The 23,983-nt window shown below is 38.4% G+C and overlaps 1 protein-coding gene across 3 annotated transcripts in view; it reads left to right on the plus strand.

Annotated features, from left to right (window-relative positions):
* Positions 1–625: 625 nt before the first annotated feature.
* Positions 626–23,983, plus strand: part of RXFP1 (relaxin family peptide receptor 1) — a 77,269-nt gene continuing 53,911 nt past the window's right edge. For all 3 annotated transcript variants that reach the window (XM_063108261.1, XM_063108262.1, XM_063108264.1), the window contains exon 1: positions 626–755. The gene's annotated coding sequence lies outside the window, so the exon portion shown is untranslated. The remainder of the gene's footprint in view (positions 756–23,983) is intronic.

Raw genomic sequence — 23,983 nt, forward strand, 5'->3', positions numbered from 1 at the left:
TCTCATAATTTGTAATTATGTGTTGACTTGTTCCATGTGTGTTCCCCACTAGACGATAACCTCTAGGGCAGGAACTCTGTTGCATTCAATGCTGCATGCACAAAATCTTGCCCGGGGCCTCACACTTAGGAACTATACAATACATGAATGAGCACGTGACGTGTGCTTTCCTGTTATCCTCTATACCTTCTCCTTCCAGACCAGTCTTGATTCTGGCCCATAGTAAGAATATGATAAATTCCTATTTTTAAAATGATTGGCAGAAAATTTTTTGTAGAAGAGGGGAACTGAGCTGAACTGTCAGGGATGGGCAGATATCTCATAAAAAAGAGGGATGGAGAGGACATTTCAGGTGGGAAATAGCATGAACAAAGGCAAAGAGAGGAAAATCCTGGCATCTTCTGGAGACATGAAAAAGAGCATCGTATTGATGAGAAGTTTCTTGGAAAATAGTTGGCATCAGGATAGCAAGTAAGGTGCGGTTACCGTATGGAGGGTTATATAAACCAGGGTGAGAAAACCAAATGTTTATAAAATATCAGGGGAAACCACTCTTTGCGATACCTTTGTATCAACCTTCTTCAAACATTGTGTCTCCTCCCCTCCCTTCATCACAGTTGCTCATGGGAGCGGACAGGACATCAAGTGCCCCGTTGGCTACTTCCCCTGTGGCAATATCAGCAAGTGCTTGCCTCAGTTTCTGCAGTGTAACAGTGTGGATGACTGTGGGAATCAGGCCGATGAAGACAACTGCGGTGAGTGGAGCCCCTGCGGTCACAGTGAGAGAAGGGGCCAGAAGGACTGAAGGCGAAGCTGTCGAGAATTCTCTTAATAACCAGAGAAAAGGGGAAGAGAAAACTGAACGGAAATACAAAATACATGTTGCTGAAGGAGATCATACATTTCTCTCATTAGCTGAAAATATCCATTCTTTTCTGTGTAACAGTATCACAGCCAATATTTCAGGAAAGTAGTGATTGAGCCACAGAGTGTTTTAACCCAACAAATCTGTCCAGTTATGTCTCAGAGGCAGAATGATGTAGAAATTGAGAATATGGACTCTGGAGCCAGGCTGCTGAACTTTGAACCTGGGTACAATAATAACTATGTAAACATGAAAATATTTCCTAAACATGGTGCACCTCAGTTTCCCCATTTTTAGAAGGGTTTGATAATTGTACCTATACCATGAGAAATTGGGAGGATTAAATGTAAAGGATTAGAAGAGTGCTGACATATGGCATGGTAAGTGTCGAATGCTATTACTCTTCCTTATCTTTTGTTTACTACAATTAGGGAAGAAAAGCAAGAGCTCCTAAACAAGAAAAAACAATTTGTAAGCACCACTTACCTATTATTTAACCAACAACCATACCTATGACCTTATAAAGCCAACAATGAGGGCTTCTGGCCAAGCTTTCAGTTAGAATTTTGTTCCAACTTCTGTAGCCTTAAAAACACAAATTTATAAAAGAACTTGAATCGCTTGGGTGTGGCTCACTGGAAAAAATAAGCTTTGGTTAAAAGTGTAAAATAATGACATTTCCCTCATGGGGAAATAAAGTACTATTTTGGGAGGACAAAACACGCATAACAATGTTAATATTCAAAGTGCTACATAAATAATATATACTAAAGAGGTCATGCTGATATCACTCTCTCAAGTATTATAGGCTTTTTAAGGCACTACCTTGAAGGAATTAAACTTCAGCTAACGTAGAATAAGATGGAGATCAGGCTTGAAAATCCCCAACCAGAAAAAACCAGCTAGCCCTCATAAGCAAAACTTAACCTAACATTCCTTGAACGGAAGCGAAACTTAAACTTAGGTTATTTCTTGTAAATGCTTCTAATGATCATAAACAAAACTCAAATGATCTTCCTAAAATGGTATAAGGTAATATCAATTGCCTTAACCTGTCCCCTGCCATCTGCAAACCCTGTTGTAATAATTATTCATTGTAAAGGTTAAACAGCTTCTTCATTTTTGCTTTATGTCATGCTGTAATACATGTCTCTGAGCTTCTTATGACCTGGGTTGAAGTCTCCCTGATTAGCAAGCCATACTTTCTTTTATTGTATGATAATAAACTCTTAAATTTTTCTAATTTGATCTGATTTTATTTTTGACCCTTCTCAGTTTGGAACACTGTCTCTAGATGGTGGCTGTAAGTCGAGTGTAACCACACTATCTAAACAGGTGAGCTTAAGTTACAATTGCCTTTGATTTGGATGCCTATGTGTTTTCTTTTTCAAAAAGTGGCATCTCGTTAAAACAACTGAATATTACACAAACTTAAAAAAATAAATAAATAAGTAAAAAAACAGTGTTCTGCCCACTGCCAACCACTTTCCCCTCAACCTACTGGCAATTCAAATAGAGTCCTAGAGAGAGCGACAGGAGAGCTTCCCGCCAATTGAAGTGGTGGCAGAAAGCAGAAAAAGGAACCTGGGAGGAGCAGCAAATTTACCACCAAAAGTGGGTTCTCAGTGAAAAAAGATTTGGGAACTCTAGCTTTAGTGTAAATTTAAAGAGACCAAGTAACAAAAGTAGCAATCCTTACAGTAATTATCCTCAAAGTCATGCAAGTTTTTCAGGATTGACCGAACAGCAAATTAAGAAGGAGGCAATAAAGCATTTAGGTTTAGAGAGCAGGCTCAGGAGTCAGAGACTTGGGCTTATATTCAGGCTATGAAGGGAGGCAAAAGTTGCTGTTTGCTTTTCTGTAAAAGTGAAATAAGAGTATTTGTGTCCTTGAGTTAAGAGTATTCCATGAGATAATGTATTTAAGATGCTTAGAAGAGTACAGGTGTTATGGACTGAGTGCTTGTGTTCCCCCAAAATTCACATGTTGAAACCTTACCCTCTAATGACATAGCACAAGGGTACTTCAAAAAGTTTGTGGAAAGTTGTATATTATCTTTTAACTCCATTTTTTCAAGTACCCTGTTATTGAGAGGTGGGATCTTTGGGAGGTAATTTGGAATAGATGAGTTCATGAGGGTGGAGCACTCATAAATGGAATTAGTGCCTTTATAAGAGTCCCAAGGGAGCTTGCTTCCTCTCTGCCATCTGGGGACACAGCAAGAAGACTGCTGTCTGTGAACCAGGAAGCAGGCCCTCCACTAGACACCAAATCTATCAGTACGTTGACCTTGGACTTCCCAACCTCCAAAACTATGAGAAATAAATGTTTCTTAAGCCACCCAATCAATGGTATTCTGTTACAGCAGCCAGAGCTAAGACAACAGGACATAAAATTAGCACTTAATAAATGTTAGCTAGTATACCAGTTAGCTGTGGCTATATTTGTAGCTGTTGCAAACCTAGTGGCCCCAAAAGTAACCATTCATTTAGCTCATGATTCTGTGGGTCAGTAATTTAGAGTGGGCTTCTCTGAGATCAGCCAGGCAGTTCTTCTGGTCTCGGTTGTACATTCTCATGCATTTCAGTAATCTGTGGATCAGCTATGTCTTCATGCCTGAGACCTTGACTGAATCCTTTATTCACCACTGTCAACATCTGAAAACCCCCAAATCCAGTTTTGGAAACATGGGAAAAATCATAATTCACTCTTACAAAAGTATGTCTATGTAACTAATAACTATTTCAAATTGTTATTGGTCTTCTTATAGCAGAATCACATGACTTTCTTGAAATTCACCTAGACGAGTGGCTCGCCACATGCAGGCCCCAGAACAAATCCATTGGCGTCATCCAAGAGGTTGTTAGAAACACAAATTCTCAAGCCCCATCCCAGACCTACTGAATGAGAGACTGCTGGTGGCTTAGCAATCTGTTTCAAAAGCACCTCAAGTCATTCTGATATGCACTAAGTTTTGAGAACCACTAATTTAAACTTAAGGAGCAGAAAATCAGGGATGCATGCAAAATGGTAGCAATAGCAGAAATAAATGAGAATCAAGTTTTCAGTTTGACGTGCAAGCATTCTAACTTACTAACATCATTATCAATTATCTAAAACTTTTTAGTTTTTAAAGGAAAACTGACACTCTGCTAGTGGCAGTCATCTAGAAATAGAGAAAATTTTAACTCTGTTCAAAACTTCAAAGATGGCCGGTTGGCATTCTGCTGCTGTTCATGCGTGAGTAGGTTAGAACTTTCCAGGAAGGATGGCAGAATTTCATCGCCATCTTTAGAGTCCCTGTGATAAAAATTATTGATTTATAGTTATTTCTCCTTGCCTCTTATTGCTTTAATTTCCTTTGCCAGCTGTGTTTTTTTTTTTCTTCATTTAGTAGTATCTGCATAATTTACGCTCCCAAGTGTTCTTTTCGGTGACATCCGTATTTCAATTCTGTTTAATGCTAATTAAATTGAGTCGGAAAGCTAGTTCTTTTCAGAATATGTAAACTCCATGCATATTTGAATAAGCAGCATTAGATAAATTTGCAATCATGTAAAATACAATATATTAACATAAAATAAAAAGAATCATAGTTATAAATCACTTTTAGAGTTATCACTTACAACTTAATAGTATATTGTCAAATAAAATATCTTTATTTAATGGAAGAGGGAACTTTTTAAAATCAGAACATTTAAGATACATCCTAAAACATAACTTCAAAAACCTCTCTCTCATTCTCTTGAGCTACTTAAACACTGACACCAATAATGATTATTAAAATGGAAAAAGACATCAAATGGAAATAGTGGGAATAAAATTTGGTGGAGGGGCACATAAAAAATCAAATACCAAGTGAATTAAACTAACTGCCCATGTATTGAACTATAGTGTAAACTAATTATATTTAGAAAGAACTATTACTTTTCTATTATCAGAGAAAATTTTAAAAAGTACATAAAAAGTACTTTTATTTAGGTATTAAAATCCAAGTTTTCTCAGAAAACCCGTAAATATTTCTCTATAACTGAACACTTTACTAAGTATAAAAAATAAAATATCTAAGTACAAAGAACATTAAGACTGAACATTCTTTCTGGACTCAATGAAAGCAAAAGCAATAGATTTAATTTTTTTTCAGCTGAATTCACAGAAATTCCTCTTTTTTCTTCTTTTTTTTTTATAATTGAAACATAATTGATTGTACATATGGGATACAGCGTTGAATATCAATATCTGTGTGCAGTATGTGATGTAAAAATCAGGATAATTAGTATATTCAATATTACATATGTAATCATTTTTGTATCCCTTTCTCAATTTCTTGCTGAACCCCATTCTCCCTTTGCCACCTCCAGTAGCCTCAGTTCTGTTCTCTCCTTTTGAAAGTTCAACGTATTATTGTGATTGTTGTATCTCTCACTGTTCTTTATTTATTTATTTATTTATGTTTTTTATTTTCGCTCCTACTTATGAGTGAGGACATGCAGTATTTCTCTTTCTGTGCCTGGCTCATTTCACTTATAATTTTCTCTAAGTTCATCCATGTTGCTGTGAATGGCAGAATTTTCATTCTTTTTCATGGCACAGTAGTATTCCATTGAGTATATATACCACGTTTTCCTTATCCAGTCATCTGTTGATGGATATTTATGTTGGTTCCAACTCTTGGATATTGTAAATAGAGCTGCAATAAACTTGGAAGTGCAGGTAACCCTTTGAAATGATGATTTCCACTCCTTTGGGTATATACCCAATAGTGATATCGCTGGATGGTGTGGCAGTTCTATCTGTAGTTCTTTCAGGAAACACCATCTGTTTTTCATAATGGCTGCACTAATTTACAGTCCCACCAACAGTGTGAGAGGGTTCCCCTTTTTCTGCATCCTCACCAGCATCTGTTTTTCTCCATCTTTTTGATGATAGCCAGTCTAGCTGGGGTGAAATGACATCTCAATGTGGTTTGTATTTGCACTTCCCTGATAACTAGTGAAGTTGAGCCTTTTTTCATTTGTCTGTTGGCCATTTGGATATCTTCCTTTGAGAGATGCCTATTCAACTACTTTGCCCATTTTTTAATCAGGTTATTCGTTTTTTACTGTTAAGTTGTTTGAGTTCCTTGTATATTCTGGATATTAATCTCTCAGAGGCATAGTTTGCAAATATTTTCTCCCATTCTGTAGGTTATCTTTTCACTCTGTTAATTGTTTCTTTTGCTGTGCAGACTTTTAGCTTGATATAATCTCATTTGCCTATTTTTTCTTCTGTCATCTATGCTTTAGGGGTCTTACACATAAAGTCTTTGCCAGCCCTACTTCCTGAAGTGTGTCCTCTATGTTTTCTTTTAGGAATTTTATAGTTTCAGGTCTTTAATCCATTTTTTATTTGATTTTGGTATATGATAAGTGGCACAGGTCTAATTTCATCCTTATACACATGGATATCAAGTTTTACCAGCACCATTTATTGAAAAGGCTGTCCTTTCCCCAGTGTATGTTCTTGGTGGCTTTGTCAAAGGTCATTTGGCTAAAAGTACCTGCATTTTTTTCTGGGTTCCCTATTCAGTTCTATTGGTCCATGTGCCTGTTTTTATACCAGTACCATGCTGTTTTGTTTACTATAGCTTTGTGGTATAATTTGAAATCAAGTAGTGCAATGCCTCTGGCTTTATTTCTTCTTCTCAGGATTGCTTTGGCTATTCAAGGTCTTTTGTTGTTCCATATAAATGTTAGAATTATTTTGTTCTATTTCTGTGAAGAATGTCATTGGTATTTTGATGGGGATTGCATTGGCTTTATAGATTATTTTGGGTAGTATGGACATTTCCACAATTTCAATTTTTGTGATCCAAGAGCATGGAATGTCTTTCCATCCTTTTGTGTCCTCTTTAATTTCTTTAAGCAGTGATTTGTAGTTCCCACTGTACATATCTTTGACCTCTTTAGTTAAATGGATTCCTATGTATTTTAATTATTTCTTTCTTTATTTATTTGGTGCCTATTGCAAATGGACTTGCTTTCTTGATTTCTTTTTCTGCTACTTTGTTGTTGGAGTATAAAAATGTTATGGATTTTTGCATTTTGATTTTGTATCCTGCAACTTTACTGAAATTGTTTATCAGCTCTAGGAGTTTTGCTGGAGAGTCTTTAGTTTTTTCTATTTATAGGATCTGTGTGTGTGTGTGTGTGTGTGTGTGTGTGTGTGTGTGTGTGTGTGTGTGTGTGTGTGTGTGATCTGCAAACATAGTTTGACTTCTTTGCCAATCTGGATGCCTTTATTTCTTTCTCTTGCCTGATTGCTCTGACTAGTGCTTCCACTTCGCAGTTAAATAGGAGTGGCAAGAGTAGGCATTCTTGTCTTGTTCCTGTTCTCAAGGGAAAAATTGAAAGTTTTTCCCTATTCAGTATGATACTGGTGGTAAGTTTGTCATATATGGCCTTTATTGTGTTGAGATATTTTCCTTCTATACTTAATTTGCTGAGAATCTTTATCATGAAGGGATTTGAATTTTGTCAGATGCTTTTTCTGCATCTATTGAGATAATCATATGGTTTTTGTCCTTCATATTGTTGATGTGGTATATCACATTTATTGACTTGTGTATGTTGAACCATCCTTGCATCCCTGCAATGAATCTCATTTGATCATGGTCTATAATTTTTTGATGTGTTGCTGTATTCTGTTTGCTAATATTTTGTTAAGGATTTTTGTGCCTATGTTCATCACAGATATTGGCCTGTAATTTTCTTTTATTGCTATAACTTTGTCTGGTTTTGGTATCAGGGTGATGCTGGCCTCATAGAATGAGTTTGGGAGAGCGGCCTCTGTTTCAAATTTTATGAGATAGTTTGAAGAGAATTGATATTAAATCTGTTTTAAGGTTTGATAGAACTCAGCAGTAAAGACTTCTGTCCTGGGCTTTTCTTTGTTGGGAGACTGCTGATTACTGCTTCAATCTCATTGCTTGTTATTGGTGTGTTTGTGTCTTCTGTGTCTTCTTGGTTCAGTCTTAATAGCTCATAGTGTCCAGCAATTTATCCATCTCCCCAGGTTTTCAAATTTGTTGGCATATAGTTGTTTATAATAGTCTCTAATGATTCTTTGTATTTCTGTGTTATCGGGTGTAGTATCTCCTCTTTCATTTCTGATTTTCGTTATTTGGGTCTTCTCTCTTCTTTTTTTAGTTAGCCTAGCTGATGATAGTTTGTCCATTTTGTTTATTTTCTCAAAGAACCAATTTTTTGTTTCATTTATCCTTTGTACTTTTTTGAGGGTCTCTATTTCATTTAGTTCTGCTTGGATTTTAATTATTTTTTTCCATCTATTAATTTGGGGGTTGGATTGTGCTAGTTTTTCTAGTTCTTTGATGTGTAACAGTAAGTTGTTTATCTGAAATCTTTCTATTCTTTTGACGTAAGTGTTTATTACAATAAATGTCCCTCTTAGCATCACTTTGGCAGTATCCAACAGGTTTTGGTATGATTTGTCTTTAATTTCATTTGTTTCAAGAAATTTTTTGATTTCCTGTTTAATTTCTTCTTGGGCCCATAGGTCATTCAGGAGCATATTGTTAATTTCCATGTATTTGTATAGTTTTATGTTTTTATGATTTCTAGTTTTAACCTATTGTGGTCTGGTAAGATACTTGAAATGATTCCAACTTTTTAAAATTTGTTGAGACTTGATTTGTGACCTAAAATGTGGTCTGTCCTGGAGAATGTTCCATGTTCTGATAAGAAGAATGGATATTCTGTAGTTGTTTGATGAAATGTTCTGTAGATATCTGCCAAGTCCAGTTGTTCTAAAGTATAGCTGAAATCCTGTGTTTCTCTGTTGATTTATTGCCTACATGATCTATCCAATGTTGAGAGAGGTGTGTTCAGGTCCCCAACTATTATAGTATTGGGGTCTATATCTTTCTTTAGATCTAATAGTCTTTGCTTTATATCCTGGGTACTCCAGTGTTGTGTGTGTATATATTCATGACCATTATGTCTTCTTGCTGGATAGATCCCTAATCATTGTATAATGGCCTTCTTTGTCTCTTTTTACAGTTTTGGTTTAAAGTCTATTTTACCCAATAAAAGAAAAGCTAATTTTGCTTATTTTTGGTTTCCATTTACGTGGTACATCTTTTCCCATCCCTTCACTACTACTCTGTGTCCTTACAAGTGAGGTGAGTCTCTTGTACACAGCGTATAATTGAGTCTAGCTTTGTAATCTAATCGGCCAATCTGTGTCTTTTGAGTGGGGAATTTAATCTATTTACATTTGGGGTTGTTATTTAAAGGTGTTGCCTTACTCCTGGCATTTTACTGATTTTCATTTGGATATTTTAAATATCTTTTGTTTTTTCCTTCCTCTTTTATTCTTTGTCTACAGTGTTTGCTGGTTTTTTGAAGGGGTAAGATATAGTTTCTTTCTCTTTATCATTTGCATTTTTGTTCTACAGTAGGTTTTGTTCTTTCTTGTGTATTAGTGGTAGTGATTATCATCTTTTGGATTCCAGATGCAGGACTCCCTTGAGGATTTCTTTTAGGGCCGGCTGTGCAGTTGTGAACTTCTACAGCTTTTGTTTGTCTGGAAAATGCACTATTTCTTCTTCATTTCTGAAGGATAGCCTTGCTGGTTATAGTATTCTTGGCTGACAACTTTTTTCTTTTAGTTTTGAATATATCATCCCATGCTCTTCTGGCATATAGAGTTTCTCTTGAGAAGTATGCTGTTAGTCTGATGGGGACTACAGGTGACTTGACACTTTTACCTTACTGTTTTTTGGATTTGCTCTTTATCTTTGTGTTTTGCCAGTTTGACTATAATGTGTCTTGGAGAGCAATTTTTTGCATTCAATCTGTTTGGGGATCTTTGAACCTCCTGGGTCTGAAGGTCTGTTTCTCTCCCTGTACCTGGGAACTTTTTGCTATTATTTTGTAGAATAGATTTTCAATGCCTTCTCCTTTCTTCTCCCCTTCCAGAACACCCGTGACTTGGATGTTTGTGCACTTAAAGTTGTCTGCTCTCTCCCTTATATTTTCTTCATTTTTTTATTCTTTTTTGTCCACCCTGGTTTTTTCAAAAATACTGTCTTCAAGATCAGAAATTATTTCTTCTGCTTGCTCTATCCTGCTGCTTAAGCTCTTGGTTGTGCTTTTTATTTCATTGAATGAATCCTTCAGTTCCAGGGATTCTGCTATATTCTTTTTTAAGGTGTTAATCTCTTTGTAAATTTTCTCCTTCATATCCTGGATAGTTTTTCTCATTTCATTGTGTCACCTAACTGAATCTTCTCATATCTCTTTGAGTTTCCTTAAGATTGTTGCTCAGAATCCCTTTTCAGTCCTTCCAAGGTTTTCCTGCTCTTTAGGGTCTGGAACTTGAGAATTATTGTATACTTCTAGTGGTGTCATATTTTCTTGTTTTCTTATATTTCTAGTGTCTCTATGTTGATGTCTGGTCATTTGGTAGAGCAGTTGATTCTTCTATTTCTCTAAAGTCAGCTTTGAGGAAAGAGACTTTCTTCTGTAGATGCGTTTTATGTAGACCTATGAGCAAGGAGTTTTAGTATTGGTTCTGGGTAGACACATTAGTGTAATCTCCTTGTGGATACTTCAGCTGTTGGAGTTGTGTGTGAGTGCCTCCATGCTCCAAGCACTGAGGCACTTAGTGATTCCTTGCTGAGGTTACTGATACTGTGTTGGATCATTGAGGATGTGGGCAAGCTCTTGAGGTCTTGGGAGAAGTGTCTGGATGCCCTCTCACTGGCTGGGGTGGGTGACCTTGGGTGGGCTTGTTGGCACCCCAGCTATCATCCCTTGACACTAATAGGTGCACCGGGGTATACTGGAGCTCATCAGTTTGAATGGGTGACCCTGAGCAGGGTTTCTCTTTCCTCTTTCCTACAGGCAGAGGCTCCTCCTGGGTCCTTGCTTCCCCTGGTTGGAGGATAGGTTGGTGGTGGCTGAGATTTTCTTCCTTACTCTTTTTGTCTATCCTGGTTTTCTGCACTTTCTATGTGTTCCATGTGTGTCTTTGTCCTGATCAAGACAGTTACATGGGCTGAACATGTACCTCCCACCCCAGGTGTGCTACTATGGGTGGCAGCATGATTCCCCCTGTGGATTAGGCCACTGAATCACAGGTCTGCACTCACTCACCTCTTTCCCTGGGCTGCAATGGTGACCCTCCTTGTGTCAATGCAGTAGAGCGGTTGGCAGGCCAACTGCATGGTGGTGGTGGCTGCGCAAACCACCCAGATGGCAGTGGTGTCTGTGGCTGTGGCAGGCTGCCTGTGCAAAAGCACTCTGCACTCTTGCTGGCTGTCCAGGAATTTTTTCCCTTCTAAAGTATTTAGGCAATATAGAATTTATATACATTTACAGATATATATATATATATATATCAAAATTGACTGTACCATTTTTATAATAATTTTGATCCTTACTGATAAACTTCAATATAGAAATATGCAGATTTGTTTCCTGAGGTATGCCATTTGATATAATTCCTGTGTAATTTCTGTATGTTTTTTGCCATGTGTTACTAATCTATTTTTCATCTCTGCTAGAACCTGTCACAGACACAGTCCAACAAAGTAAAGGCCAAAAAATTTTGTTGTCATCAGAGCAGTGTTTGGTGGGGCAATGGCAAACCAAAAGCAGAGACCTTTCAGTTTTTCAGCTTGAATTCTCAGATACTCGGGAGAATGCATCTGGATACATGTGAAGGGAACCTGATTACAAAACGTTGAGGGTTCTCATTTAGGATTTTTTTATGTTCATTTTACACTGAGTGCTAACTCATTAGTAAAAATGAAATATTAAAGTAGCATCAAATTCTTAGACACTAATCAATTGATTTACTACATCTAGATTTTTATTTAAAAGGAGCACTTTGTGTTTCCAGATTAGAACATGCTAGTAGTCCTTCTCTATTATGAACAGATGACTACACAGAGAGGCTCCCCTTCATGGTCACACTAACCCAAACTCATCCAGGAGACACAGTGAATTACTCTACTGTGAAGACCCAAGTTTGGATGCCTCTCATCTGTAGACTAACGTGTTCTTTGAACATCCTTCACCTCCTCTGCACTTTAGCAGCCTTGTCTACAGGAAAAGCATGAGCACATTTGTCAGTCTATTTCATATTAGCACTTCTACAACCCATCAGGGAAATGAAAAACCTCTTCCAATACATTCTGGGTGGTATAGTGGGTTAGTATCTGCCAAAAATTAATGTCCACCTGGAACCTCAGAATGTGACTTTATTTGGAAATAGGGTCTTTGCAGATGTAATGAAGGTAAGGATTCAGATCATACTAAATTAGGGTGGGCCCTGAAGCCAACAAGGGTGTCCCCGTGAGAAACAGAAAACAGTGTACAGAGACACTGGAGAGAAGGCCATGTGAAGACAGAGGCAGAGATTGTAGTTACACTGTCACAAGCCAAGGGACATAAAAGCCACCAGAAGCTGAAAGAGGCAAGGAAAGATCCTCCCCTGGAGCCTTCAGAGAGAGCATGGCCTTGCTGACACATGGATTTCAGACTTCTGGCCTCCAGAACTGTGAGAGAATAAATTTCTGTTATTCTAAACCACCAAGATTGTGGTAATATTTTACAGCAGCCCTAAAAATCCAATATAGCTGGAGTCAAGGAATAAATAAGAATCACCCTCTGTAGGCCCAAAGTAACATTAAGGCCAACCCAAAGTCCTGGCCCAGATTAAAACAGTCCTGAGAGTTTGATTTTAGTGAATTCTAGACACCATTTCCAAAGAGTCATTCTTATGCATAATTGTTTGTGGCATAAAACCCCCTAGGGCCGGCCCCGTGGCTCACTCAGGAGAGTGCGGTGCTGGTAGCTACCAGGCCGCGAGTTCGGATCCTATATAGGGATGGCCAGTGCACTCCCTGGCTGATCGCAGTGCAGACCACACTGTGCCAAGGGTTGCAATCCCCTTACCGGCCAAAAAAACCAAAAAACAAAAAAACCCCTAACCATGAGTTATTTTCACTCTTCACATACAGTTCTAAGTCACTTCCAACTTGAACCACGTGCTTTCCACCGTGTGTTTTGGATATTTTAGGTTTGAAAAGCCATCTTGTGTTCTACGTTAGTCTATGCATGAGTATTTGTGACATTTCTTTTTAATCCTTCTGGGAATATTTAGTATTGTCTAATAAGGGTTGCACAATAAAATTAATAGCACCTTCTATTTTGGGGGTACTTACTGTGCAGTCACAGTACTAATCCTTTAAGTACATTCTCTAATTTCATCCTCACTGTAAATTGAAGATGATAGATTTTGTCTACTCTACAGATAAGGAAAATGGAAGTGCAGAGAGGTTACATAACTCTTCTGACATCGTGGTTTGGTCAGAATTCAAACCTAAGTGTTTGGCTTATTCTATTTTGTGTTTTGACTGGGCAGAAAAATGATGCCCGTGCTATTAATCATTATATGGTATTTTCTTCAAACAAATTTCTTATTGATAAAATTTGAATTCTATGGGGCCTCCCCTTAAATCATGTTTTAAGCATAGATAAGGTATTCTTAATTTTTTTAGCAGTATACCATATGAGAGATTAGATAAACTTACAAATTTAAAATGTCACACACGATAGTAAGAATAATGGCTAATATTTTTACAGTACCTAATTCTGAGTGTTTTAGATATTTTACCTCATTTAATCCTCATAACAACCCATAAGAAAGAAAGGTACTCTTTTTGTTCCCTTTAAAGATGGAGAAATTGAAGCACTGCAGTACACATGGTACATATAACAGGCGGTTGACATTCTCAAGTGAATAAGAAACGAAAATCTTTATTTTTCTATGGCCAAAGGTTGTCCTATTACAAGCTTCCCTTCTTCCAAGTGGGAGAAAACTAAACCAAGTCAGTTACAGGACTTGTTCATTTCCCTTCTCCTGAATTGCTCCTGAGCTCAGCAGTCTCTGTAATATTAGCACATTGGGTGGGGTCTACCTGGGCTGGCTGTCTGTTGTCATCTGATGACCGCGGCAACCCCTGAGATATGCATAATTCAATCTGGTCCTCTGCCAGAAGTCACCACTCTGTCACACCCTGCCTGTCTTAGGCCCTGTCACATCCACTGCTGCTTCTGCCCACGTTCTTGACATCCTGGAGCTCACAGAAAACATTTAGCTACTCTAGAGTCAGGCTGAGGCCCTAGTGGACTTTCACGGTTGTGTGTAAGTCCATCTTCCTCGGCCCTTATGGCCATTTTTACTCTATGGCTTCCATGTCAAGCCAGGGTGTGCGACAATTCTATGGGTCCTGCCACATGGGTGGGCTCTACTTAACAAAGGACACCAGAAGCCCACTACTTCTCCCAGAGCCAGAAACCACTGCGGGAAATGTGTGGTTTCCCCCAGATTCAGCCCAGAGAGGAGGGAGGGGAAAAAACACCCTTCTACTGTCTCTTTCTGGTCCAAGTCTCTTACTTAATCTCAGAACAGCAAAACCAAGCCCTTTTTTTTTTAATTTTTCCTAATATACTGTCAAAGATCGAACTTAAGCATTTGAAAATCAAATACCAAATACTTGATTTCTTTGTTATCTACAAACTTCTGTATCATCCCTTTCAGGCACTGAAAGTGGGAAATTCCAGCTGGAGAGGACAGAAAAATGGGCAGAGAGTGCAAGGAATTCAAGAGATGAAAATCTTTCTTAATATCTCAAATACCCCAGAGTATTTTCTGTCTGGTTTGGCACTTACTAATCTATGAGAATTAGATAAGCAATGTTTATTTATGGGTGTGATAGTGATGATATATATATTTAAATACAGTTATAAAAATGCTTGAAGTATATTCAAGGACACTTTTAATTTTTAATTGGTCCTGTATTTAAAATTCTGGAACACTAAATATTCCATCATTTCCTAAAAACAGCTTCTTGTGTAGCTATCAGAATGATGGCAATGCTGGGCAGTTTCACATAGATGCTGGCTCTTCTCACTTTAGAATATTCCAGTGAAGTTGGTTGTTCATGCTTAAGGTTACAAGCACAGGAGGAAAACTGGCGTGGGTCATAAATGCATGTATTAATACACAATTATGCATTGTATATTCAAAAATCACTGGTTTTCTATTTATTATTCTCAAAATAACATTGGAAATACCTAAGTAATTGAAACCTTGGCTTTTCTACAGACCTAGTTTTAACCTCAAATATGTTTATCTGTGTTTATCAAACAATGCTTAAACAATGTTTTGGTTACCGCCACAGAAATTTTCCTCTCAAAACACTTTCTACTAGACAGGACACAGAAGGTGTTAATTTTTTAGTGGCCTCAATTTCCTTTAAAAAATGCCCAGAATAATGTCACGCCCCTTGATTTCTTCAGAGTTACCTCCAAAGGTACTAAGACCCCAGAAAGAGGCATATGCACTCTGCTCAGTAAACTGCTATTGTCATTAAAATTCAAGGAGACCCCCACAGGACTAGTTTGATGATTTACTCTGCCTGGTCAGGTTGCAACACAAGGTTTACTTTAATGGCCCAGAGAACCTCTACTCTTGTAGATCATTATTTTCTGAGCAAAAGATGCTCCACTGTGTTCCAAGAATGGGTGCTGAAAGTTGCATAAATATGGGAGAATCAGGAATGCTCTATTAATTTGTTAATCAATAAGCGTGCATACTTTGTAATCTATCAGATTTATTCTTTTGCTTTAATAAAAAAACCAAACCATTTAACACAGGCCGTTATCACACCCTCCTTTGTTCCGGCCTCCTCTCTGACAGAGACATAACTCAGCTTTTAATTATTCAAAATCCAAACATCAAGGGAACTCAGGAATAACCCCTGCAAATCTGCAGAAGTGTTTCTGCAGTGCGCTCTGCGGACCACCTGCAGCAGGGTCACCTGGAGGACTGGTGAAAGATGCTGAGTCCTAAGTTCCACCCCTAGAAATGCTGATATAAAAAGTAGGAGTGGAGCCCAAAGATCTGCATTTTGAAAAACACTTCAGATGAATATCAAATCTGTTAACGTTTTGAAATGATTATGTGCCAATAAAGAAAACTTTATTACCCAATTCAGAACACCTGGAGGGCCGGCCCCGTGGCTCACTCGGGAGAGTGTGGCGCTGGTGGCGCCGAGGCTGTGGGTTCGGATCCTATATAGGGATGGCCGGTGCACTCACTGGCTGAGCGTGGTGCAGACGACAGCGTGCCAAGGGTTGCGATCCCCTTACCGGTCAACAACAACAACAACCAAAAGAACACCTGGAAAGTGATTAATTCGCCCAGACCAGTGGTTTTTCAACTTTAGCAGGCATCAATCAGATCAGGGAGGGGGCTTATTAAAACACGGATTGCTTGGCCCCATCTGCAGTCTCTGCTTCAGTGCCTCTGGAGCGAGTCCCCAGAACTTGCTCTTCTTTCAAGTCCCAGGTGATACTGCTGCTGGTCCCAGATCTACACTTTGAAAACTACTGATCTAGACAGACACTCTTTCTTGTACAAATGCAAAAGCAAACACTTTTTCCAAAATGTATTAAAAGGTGTCATATAAAAAGCGTTAAGCAAAATTAAAGCTATTTCTTTAGTGCCTGAGTTCCTGTTTCATTATGCTAGCATGCATTACTAATTCCAAGTGGGGATATAAAAGGCAGCATGTCCCAAACACATTTTATCACCAAACTCTCTTCTCAAGAAGAATCCTGGGACACTATCTGAGGAAAGCCTGATATAGCACCATGACAAGTTAGTGCATCCAAGAAACTTGGACCTTTCCCATTCCCAACTAAACCTCATACCTTGCCCTCATCCTCCATTGCTAGTGCCAGGGGAATTTGACAACACGGGGAAGGGAGATGCGCTCTCCAGAATTCAAATTGGTGTGTCTAACCCACTTTCCCATTGAGCTAACCTATAACTAGTGCTTAGCACAAATAAAGTAATGTTGTAGCATTTTATATACTTTATGCTCTTTATGAGAGTAAGAACCATAATTTAATTATATTAAAAGTACCTTAGTAATCACTGAGGTATGTAAAAATACATAGGTTAAGATTATTTCCTACCATGCGCACACAAGGAGATAAAATACATACTTAAATAAGCATAGTATGAAGCAGACATAGTGTCATAAGAGAGTTACAAGCAACATACCCTTAAATTGAGGACCACCGGCATTAATGGAAGATCTTAAGCTGACTGTCAACAATCAGCAACTTTGCTAAACAAAGGAGATATGCACCCTCTGATTGAAAGGATTTTTCTGTTACTAAATCTAGCTGCCCTCCACTGCAACGTGCGAAGGCTTCTAGTTGACTGGGGCAAATCCCATGATGCAGTTCCTCCAAACCTTGCTCTAAACTTACCTAAGGCACTTACAGAAAATATAGATCCCCAGACCCCATTCTGACCAAATAAATCAGAATCTGCAGTGGAGAAGCCTGAAAAACTGTATGTTTTCATAAGTGCCCCAGTTTCCAAATTTTATTTTAGCATAAGGAGGACTGAGTTTCCTCTGAAGCATCTTTAAGGGCAGATCTCCAGTCATTCATTTATTCAATCAGCAAATATCTATTGAGTTCATGCAACGTGCAAGACCAGATTTTTCTTGACCTATGTCATTAATTTTTATTCACAACTTTTTTAGCTTAAAAAATCTCATTTTTAGTAAAAATATTTTTTACTTAATGCTATTTGTATAGTACTACTAATACATGCTGGAAACCAGGTCCTCTAATGCAATATTCTTTTAATACAGTGCTCTTTACAACACCCTGGGTTGCCTCAAGAAAAATCAGAGGATCCAATTTCAGTGGAATAGTTACTAAAGTAAGAAAAACTACTCTGCTCACTGCCCGTGCATCCTTAAAATATGAAGGATACAAGGTTTAAAATATAGAAACACACATACCAAAAGCTATTTTCTTAAAAATGCTAACTTTCCAACTTTAAAATTTTGGCTACATTTCCTCTGTTCTATATTCCTGCCTTCTGGTGGGAGGAAGTAACGGGTAGAAAGAACAAAATGCTCTGGGAGGGCAGAAAGGAAGGTAAAAACTAATTACTGAAAAGCTTGTTAGTTTGGAGATGTTGCTATTTAAAAAGAGATGTCTCCACCAAATATACACTCTGACATGGGGAAGTATGCACAGGTTTGTCCTGTTCCCTCTTTTTTCCCCAACTGTGTGTGTGTGCATTTGAGTGTGTGTGTGTGAGAGAGAGAGAGAGAGAGAGATAAGGTATAATGAAGTAGAAAAGGAGAGAAAGGGAGTAGGATTTTAAAAGAGAAAGAGAGGACTGGCTGGTTAGCTAAGTTGGTTAGAGCACAGCCTTGTAACACCAAGGTCATGGGTTCAGATCCATGCACCAGCCAGCCACTCAAAAAAAAGAAAAAAAAATGGCAAAAGAGAAGAAGCATAAACTACATCATCTGGTTTGTTGGACTAGAATGGGCAACCAAGGCATGGATAATGGACCTCCTGAAATAGACAAAGAGCGGGAGAGCAATGGCAAAGGACATAGGACTAGGAAAAGGCACACAGCCCATTGTTTTAAGCACTGCACTATCTGTTAATGATAAAAATGTGGCAAATTGAAAGAATCTATTTCTAAAAGCTCAGTTAAACACAGAGCCTGCTAAAGAAGCAGAGTGGAAGAAAACCAGCATCTTCCGGCAGTCACCCAACCACTCATCTCATGAAATTCACAGCAGCAATAAGACACCACCCACAAAAACAGCCCCAAGTTCTAGCACGCTGTCACCTCACCTAATTTCCATCGCTGTTTCTGGGGTATAGGTGGATGTTTCAGTAACAGGAACATGAACATGAGAGACACCTCCTCCTCCCTCAAAGTGAAACAGGGCACTGGCACCCAGAAAAGTTAGACACTTCACACCTTTTCAAGCCCACTTCTCACTTGTGCTCTGCAGATACACAAAAGATTTGTTTATGAGAATAATCAGTGCCTCAGCATAGCCAGAGCCAAATGACTATTGAACATGTTTTATTTGTTACATTTATAAATACACAACAGTTTCATAACATTAATGTAAAAATTAATTTATTGGTAAATTTTTTTGGCAATACTTTCATTGATTCCATGAATAAAAACAAATGATGAATTGCAGTTCCAGTTAATAACTACTTCTGGTTGTTATTTAGATGAATTTTTGTATAATTCACACAATTCTGATGTAAGAACCTCAAAAACAGAACTGAAACAGACAACAGAAAAGTAGATAACAAATAATAATAGCTATATATTTGAAGCTGATGTCACACAAAAGTCAGATTTCTATAGGTAGAATATGAACTCATTAAATAATTTATTTGGCCTGGAAAAGAAAATACAAAAATAATTTTATTATTTTAATTTTTTAGTTATTTTTAATAATATTGTTTCTTAAATTACCTAAACTTCTCAGAATCAACTTCTCCATCTGTAAATACAGATGATATTAATAATTAAATAGTGTTATTATGAGGATAAAATAAAGTTCCTGGTACAATATAGTAGGCACTTGCTAAATATGCTTTCTCTCAGTGGTAAATGTTAGTATTGAACTTTTCTGTTAAAATGGAGGAATTGAAATCTCTCATAGAACTCTCCTTTCTTATATCTAAAGACATGAACCAAGTAAAAACTTGCCAAAAAGTCAACAAACTTTGCCAAACCAGGGAAGGGGGACAGTCCAATGCCATAAACTTCAAAACTTTACAGCCAAGGAAACAAATAGACAATTCTGGAGTCCAGTAGAGCAGAATGTTTGATACAGCTCCTGATCCTATCCCCAGAACCCATATGGCAGGTGCTAAAAAATGTCACCACCAACATTGCTGTAGTGGGACCAAAAACCTAAACTACACCGAAACTCATGGGTTCAGAAAAAATAGGTTGCTTTGTTCTCCCTCATGTGATTCCACTTGAGCTCCCCAAATTAACTAAATATCCAGTCATATTTAAGCCATATTTTAATCAAATAATTCAATCAGTCCCTGTATCTATCAGGATTTAATGGAAAAGACAGAAACCTCTCTAGGTATGTTAAACAGAAATTTGATATTTACAAAATTCTCTAAAGGGCTGGAAGAGTCAGGGTGAGCAAGGCCCCATCAGTGCTATTGAATCCCAGAGCATACCACCATCGCTGCCACCACCTGCTGGCCCATGCCCCCGAGATAACTGCTTCTTGCCACCCACAAAGCCGGTAATACCTGAAATGCGCTGCCACTGCCACAATTGCTCCTGAACACTATGTCTCTGTTTTAGACACAGCAGCAGGAAAACAACCTTATACCTACTTCTTTTCTACCAACCAAAATACATGTGAATACATCCCATGACCTGGCCATACACACACACATACACACACACACGCGCGCGCGCGCACTCACGCACGCACATATATGTGCGTATGTGAGTATGAAATGTTGTTTTAAGCTTTTCATACATATATGAAGTGTTGCTTTAGGTTTTTCAGTCTGTGCTGTGCAAGAACATGCCAATGAAGTGGGAGTCGAATGAAGATTGAGTGAGTCCATCTATAGTATCCTCTACTATGGGTCCACAGCAGTTGTACAATACATTGGCCATGTCCCTCATGATCTATTCCTTTGGTGACCCAACATTTATATGCATTTGCCTCTCAACTTTATGTAGCCTGGGCCAACAATGAGTTCAAAATTCAGTCAATGATCTAGCAAACTCCTGCTTGAGCTAGCACACTGAACCCAGAGCCTCTGGTAGGTTGCCCATATTACTTAGCTTTGCCCGATCTAGAGTCATATTCCTGCCTCCAGGTCTAGCACTCTTAGAAACCATTGTCTCACAAATTCCTTGGGTTTCTGCTTATATAAAATAACAAAACCTTTTGGTATGTCAATCTTCTCTTTCTAAGTTCAACTTTTACTTGTCTTCTGGGGTGTTATGGGATCTGACTCTAGTTATAGTAGGTTGGGAAGCAAAGAAGCATAGTAGTGAAAGAGCCTGAGGAGAGCTGGCAACCTACGAGTACTTACCTCAAGAAAAGGAACCAGCATGTCTTCAAGCAAACTACCACTAACCTCTTCAGATAGGAAAAGAGAGCTGCTTCTGCTGGCAAGAGAGGCTAGGTGGGATGGGGATTTAGGGTACTCAGATTCAACTAAACACATACAAATGTCCCAATACAATTCACAGGATTCTTTTCTTTTCAAATCAGTGTTTTATGTTCACTTAAAAGATATGGCAAGGGAGGGAGGGGAGGGAGGAGGGAGGGAGGTTTTGGTAAGGGGCAACGATAATCAACCACAATGTATATCGACAAAATAAAATTAAAAAAAGAAAAAAGATATGGCAAAATGTTAATTGAACTTATATTGTAACTTACAACTCACTGGATCAGATTCCATATACTTGGGGGCTACACCAGCCCTGACCTAAGGCCACAAGAGATAAAAAATTATCTTAAGATGGTCATGGAAGATCCCTGGTTTTCTGAACTTTTGTGAGCTGATCATGTAAATCCCCGAGCTTGTCTTCTTTCTTTAATTTCTCCAGAGCTAGTTCCTTAGCCATCCCACTCCACAACCTTTGACATTTCTTGCTTTCATTCTAATGACTTGTCATAGCAACCACTTTGCCAGAGTCCAGACTTCTCATTGGCACATCATTCCAGGAAACTGTAAGTGTAATTTATGTGACTTTTTTTTTTTTTTGTCACTTAACTTTTCTGTTTTGGGAAGTTTGATAGATTGTGGGGAACATTCACAAACTCAGAGAATTTAGGGAGTAAAAAGTTTGTACAAGAAAAGATAGTGAGTTCCATTTTGGAAATGTTGAGTTTGAGGTGCCTGTAGTAAACCAAGTGCATGTTATACAGCAGAAAAAGAGTGAGCTGAAGACATAATCTGAAAGTCCACTGATCAGAGTTGAAACCATGGATATGATGAAGTCAGTTTTACCAAATCCGTGCAACTGAACAAGGTTTTAATATCTGAATTCAAGTCTCAAATATGAATTATAGGGATATGGTACAAAGCAAGTTCACTGTTCACCGGTTGCCAACTTGTCTGAGTCCCATAAGACAGAACATGCTCATACGCAACAAGTTACATGAAGCAAATTTCTTACTTACAGATAGTCAGCAAGGGACAGCAGAAGCATAGGATCCACTGGGGGCTGGATCCCCAAGGCTCAAAAAGGCTGCCTGTGTGCGAATAGAGTTTCACTGCAACTGTGTGTGCTCCACTTGCAGCACAGCTGAGAGACTCTGAAAGGCAGCACACCCTGAGTTTTGGATCTCGGGGGCCATGGGACTCACTGGGAAAGGCTTTGAAGGACAAGCTGTTCCCATGGGAGAGAGGAACCAAGCCCAACTGTCCCAGGCAGTTCCTCCCTATCTCAAGATGTTACATTCCCTGGGAAGGACAGGAATAAGGTCTGGGCTATTTCAGGCATTTCCTCCCTGAAATGTCTCAGGATATTGCACTCCCAGCACGTTCTACAGTTATTCTTGAGAACTACAGCAAGAAATTGGGAAGAACTGGGTCATTCCAAAGCCACTCCAAGAACTGTCTATGGCAGAAATAATTTATAAAATCAATGCTAGATTTAATACTAACTTACAGAAATAGAACAAATGTTTATGATTTCTCTCTCTGTTTGGGCATCCTTAAAGAGTCTTAGCAGCAAGCAGAAAAAAATTTAGAAGCTCTAGAAAGTATCACATTCAAACTCCCCCAAGAGAATGAAGGCTTGTATCCCCTGCAAAGATCTCCAGAGAAACTGCTTCTACATGCCCATTCACCAGTCCATCCTATCACATGATTGACTTCATGGTCTCATGTTTAAAATAGCTAAAAATCATCAGGAATTTTGTGAGGAAAAATATCTTCTCCCCCACCCCCATAAAAACTTTTATTATTTTCTGTTTTTTTAAGTGATATAGGAATTTAATATTAAATAATAAAATGAGAAAATATATAAGCACCCAGAGAATAATTACTTTGAATAAGTTGGTGCCTTTTTAAAACTGGGCAAAGGAGCTGAATAGACATTTCTCAAAGGAAGCTATAGAAATGGCCAACAAACACATGAGAAAACGCTCAGCATCACTAAGCATCACGGAAATGCAAATCAAAACCACATTGAAATATTGTCTCACCCCAGTTAGACTGGCTATTACCAAAAAGACAGGGAATAACAAATGCTAACAAGGATACGGAGAAAGGAGAACCCTCCTACACTGTTGGTGGGACTGTAAATTCATGCAGCCATTATGGAAAACAGGATGGACATTCCTCAAACAAGTACAGATAGAACTGCCACACGATCCAGCAATGCCACTGCTGGATGTATAGCCAAAGGAATGGAAATCATCATGTCGGAGGGATAGCTGCAATCCCATGTTCATTGCAGCTCTATTTACAACAGCTAGGAGTTGGAAGTGACCTAAATGTCTATCAACAGATGACTGGATAAGGGAAATGTGGTATATGTACACAATGGAATACTACTCTGCCATAAAAAGGAATGAAATCCCGCCTTTCACAGAAACATGGATAAACTTAGAGAAAATGATGTCAAGTGAAATAAGCCAGGCACAGAAAGAGAAATACCACATGTCCTCAATCAGAAGCGGAAGCTGAAAGAAAGAGAGAGAGAGAGAGAGAGAGAGAGAGAGAGAGAGAGAAAAGGAAGGAAGGAAGGAAGGAAGGAAGGAAGGAAGGAAGGAAGGAAGGAAGGAAAGAAAGAAAGAAAGAAAGAAAGAAAGAAAGAAAGAAAGAAAGAAAGAAAGAAAGAAAGAAAGAAAGAAAGAAAGAAAGAAAGAAAGAAAGGAGGGAGGGAGGGAGGGAGGGAGGGAGGGAAGGAAGGAAGGAAAAGAGAAAGAAAGAAAGAAACAGTCATAATAATTCCATGAACTCTGAAAAGGAGAGAACAGAACTGAGGACACCAGAAGTGGGAAAGCGGGAGGAGGTGGGGTCAAGGAAAGATCGGTAAAGGGCCACAAAAAATATTTACACAGTATAATGATCGAATCAAATCAAATCAAAATTTTTAAAAAGGAAAGCAAACCCGTAGTTGTTTAGGGACAGGGAGAGGTAGGAGGGCCACGGGGAGGGATGCCAGGGGCATGAGGAAGTTTG

Source organism: Cynocephalus volans, chromosome 9 (genome assembly GCF_027409185.1).
Source record: "Cynocephalus volans isolate mCynVol1 chromosome 9, mCynVol1.pri, whole genome shotgun sequence".
Taxonomy (NCBI): domain Eukaryota; kingdom Metazoa; phylum Chordata; class Mammalia; order Dermoptera; family Cynocephalidae; genus Cynocephalus; species Cynocephalus volans.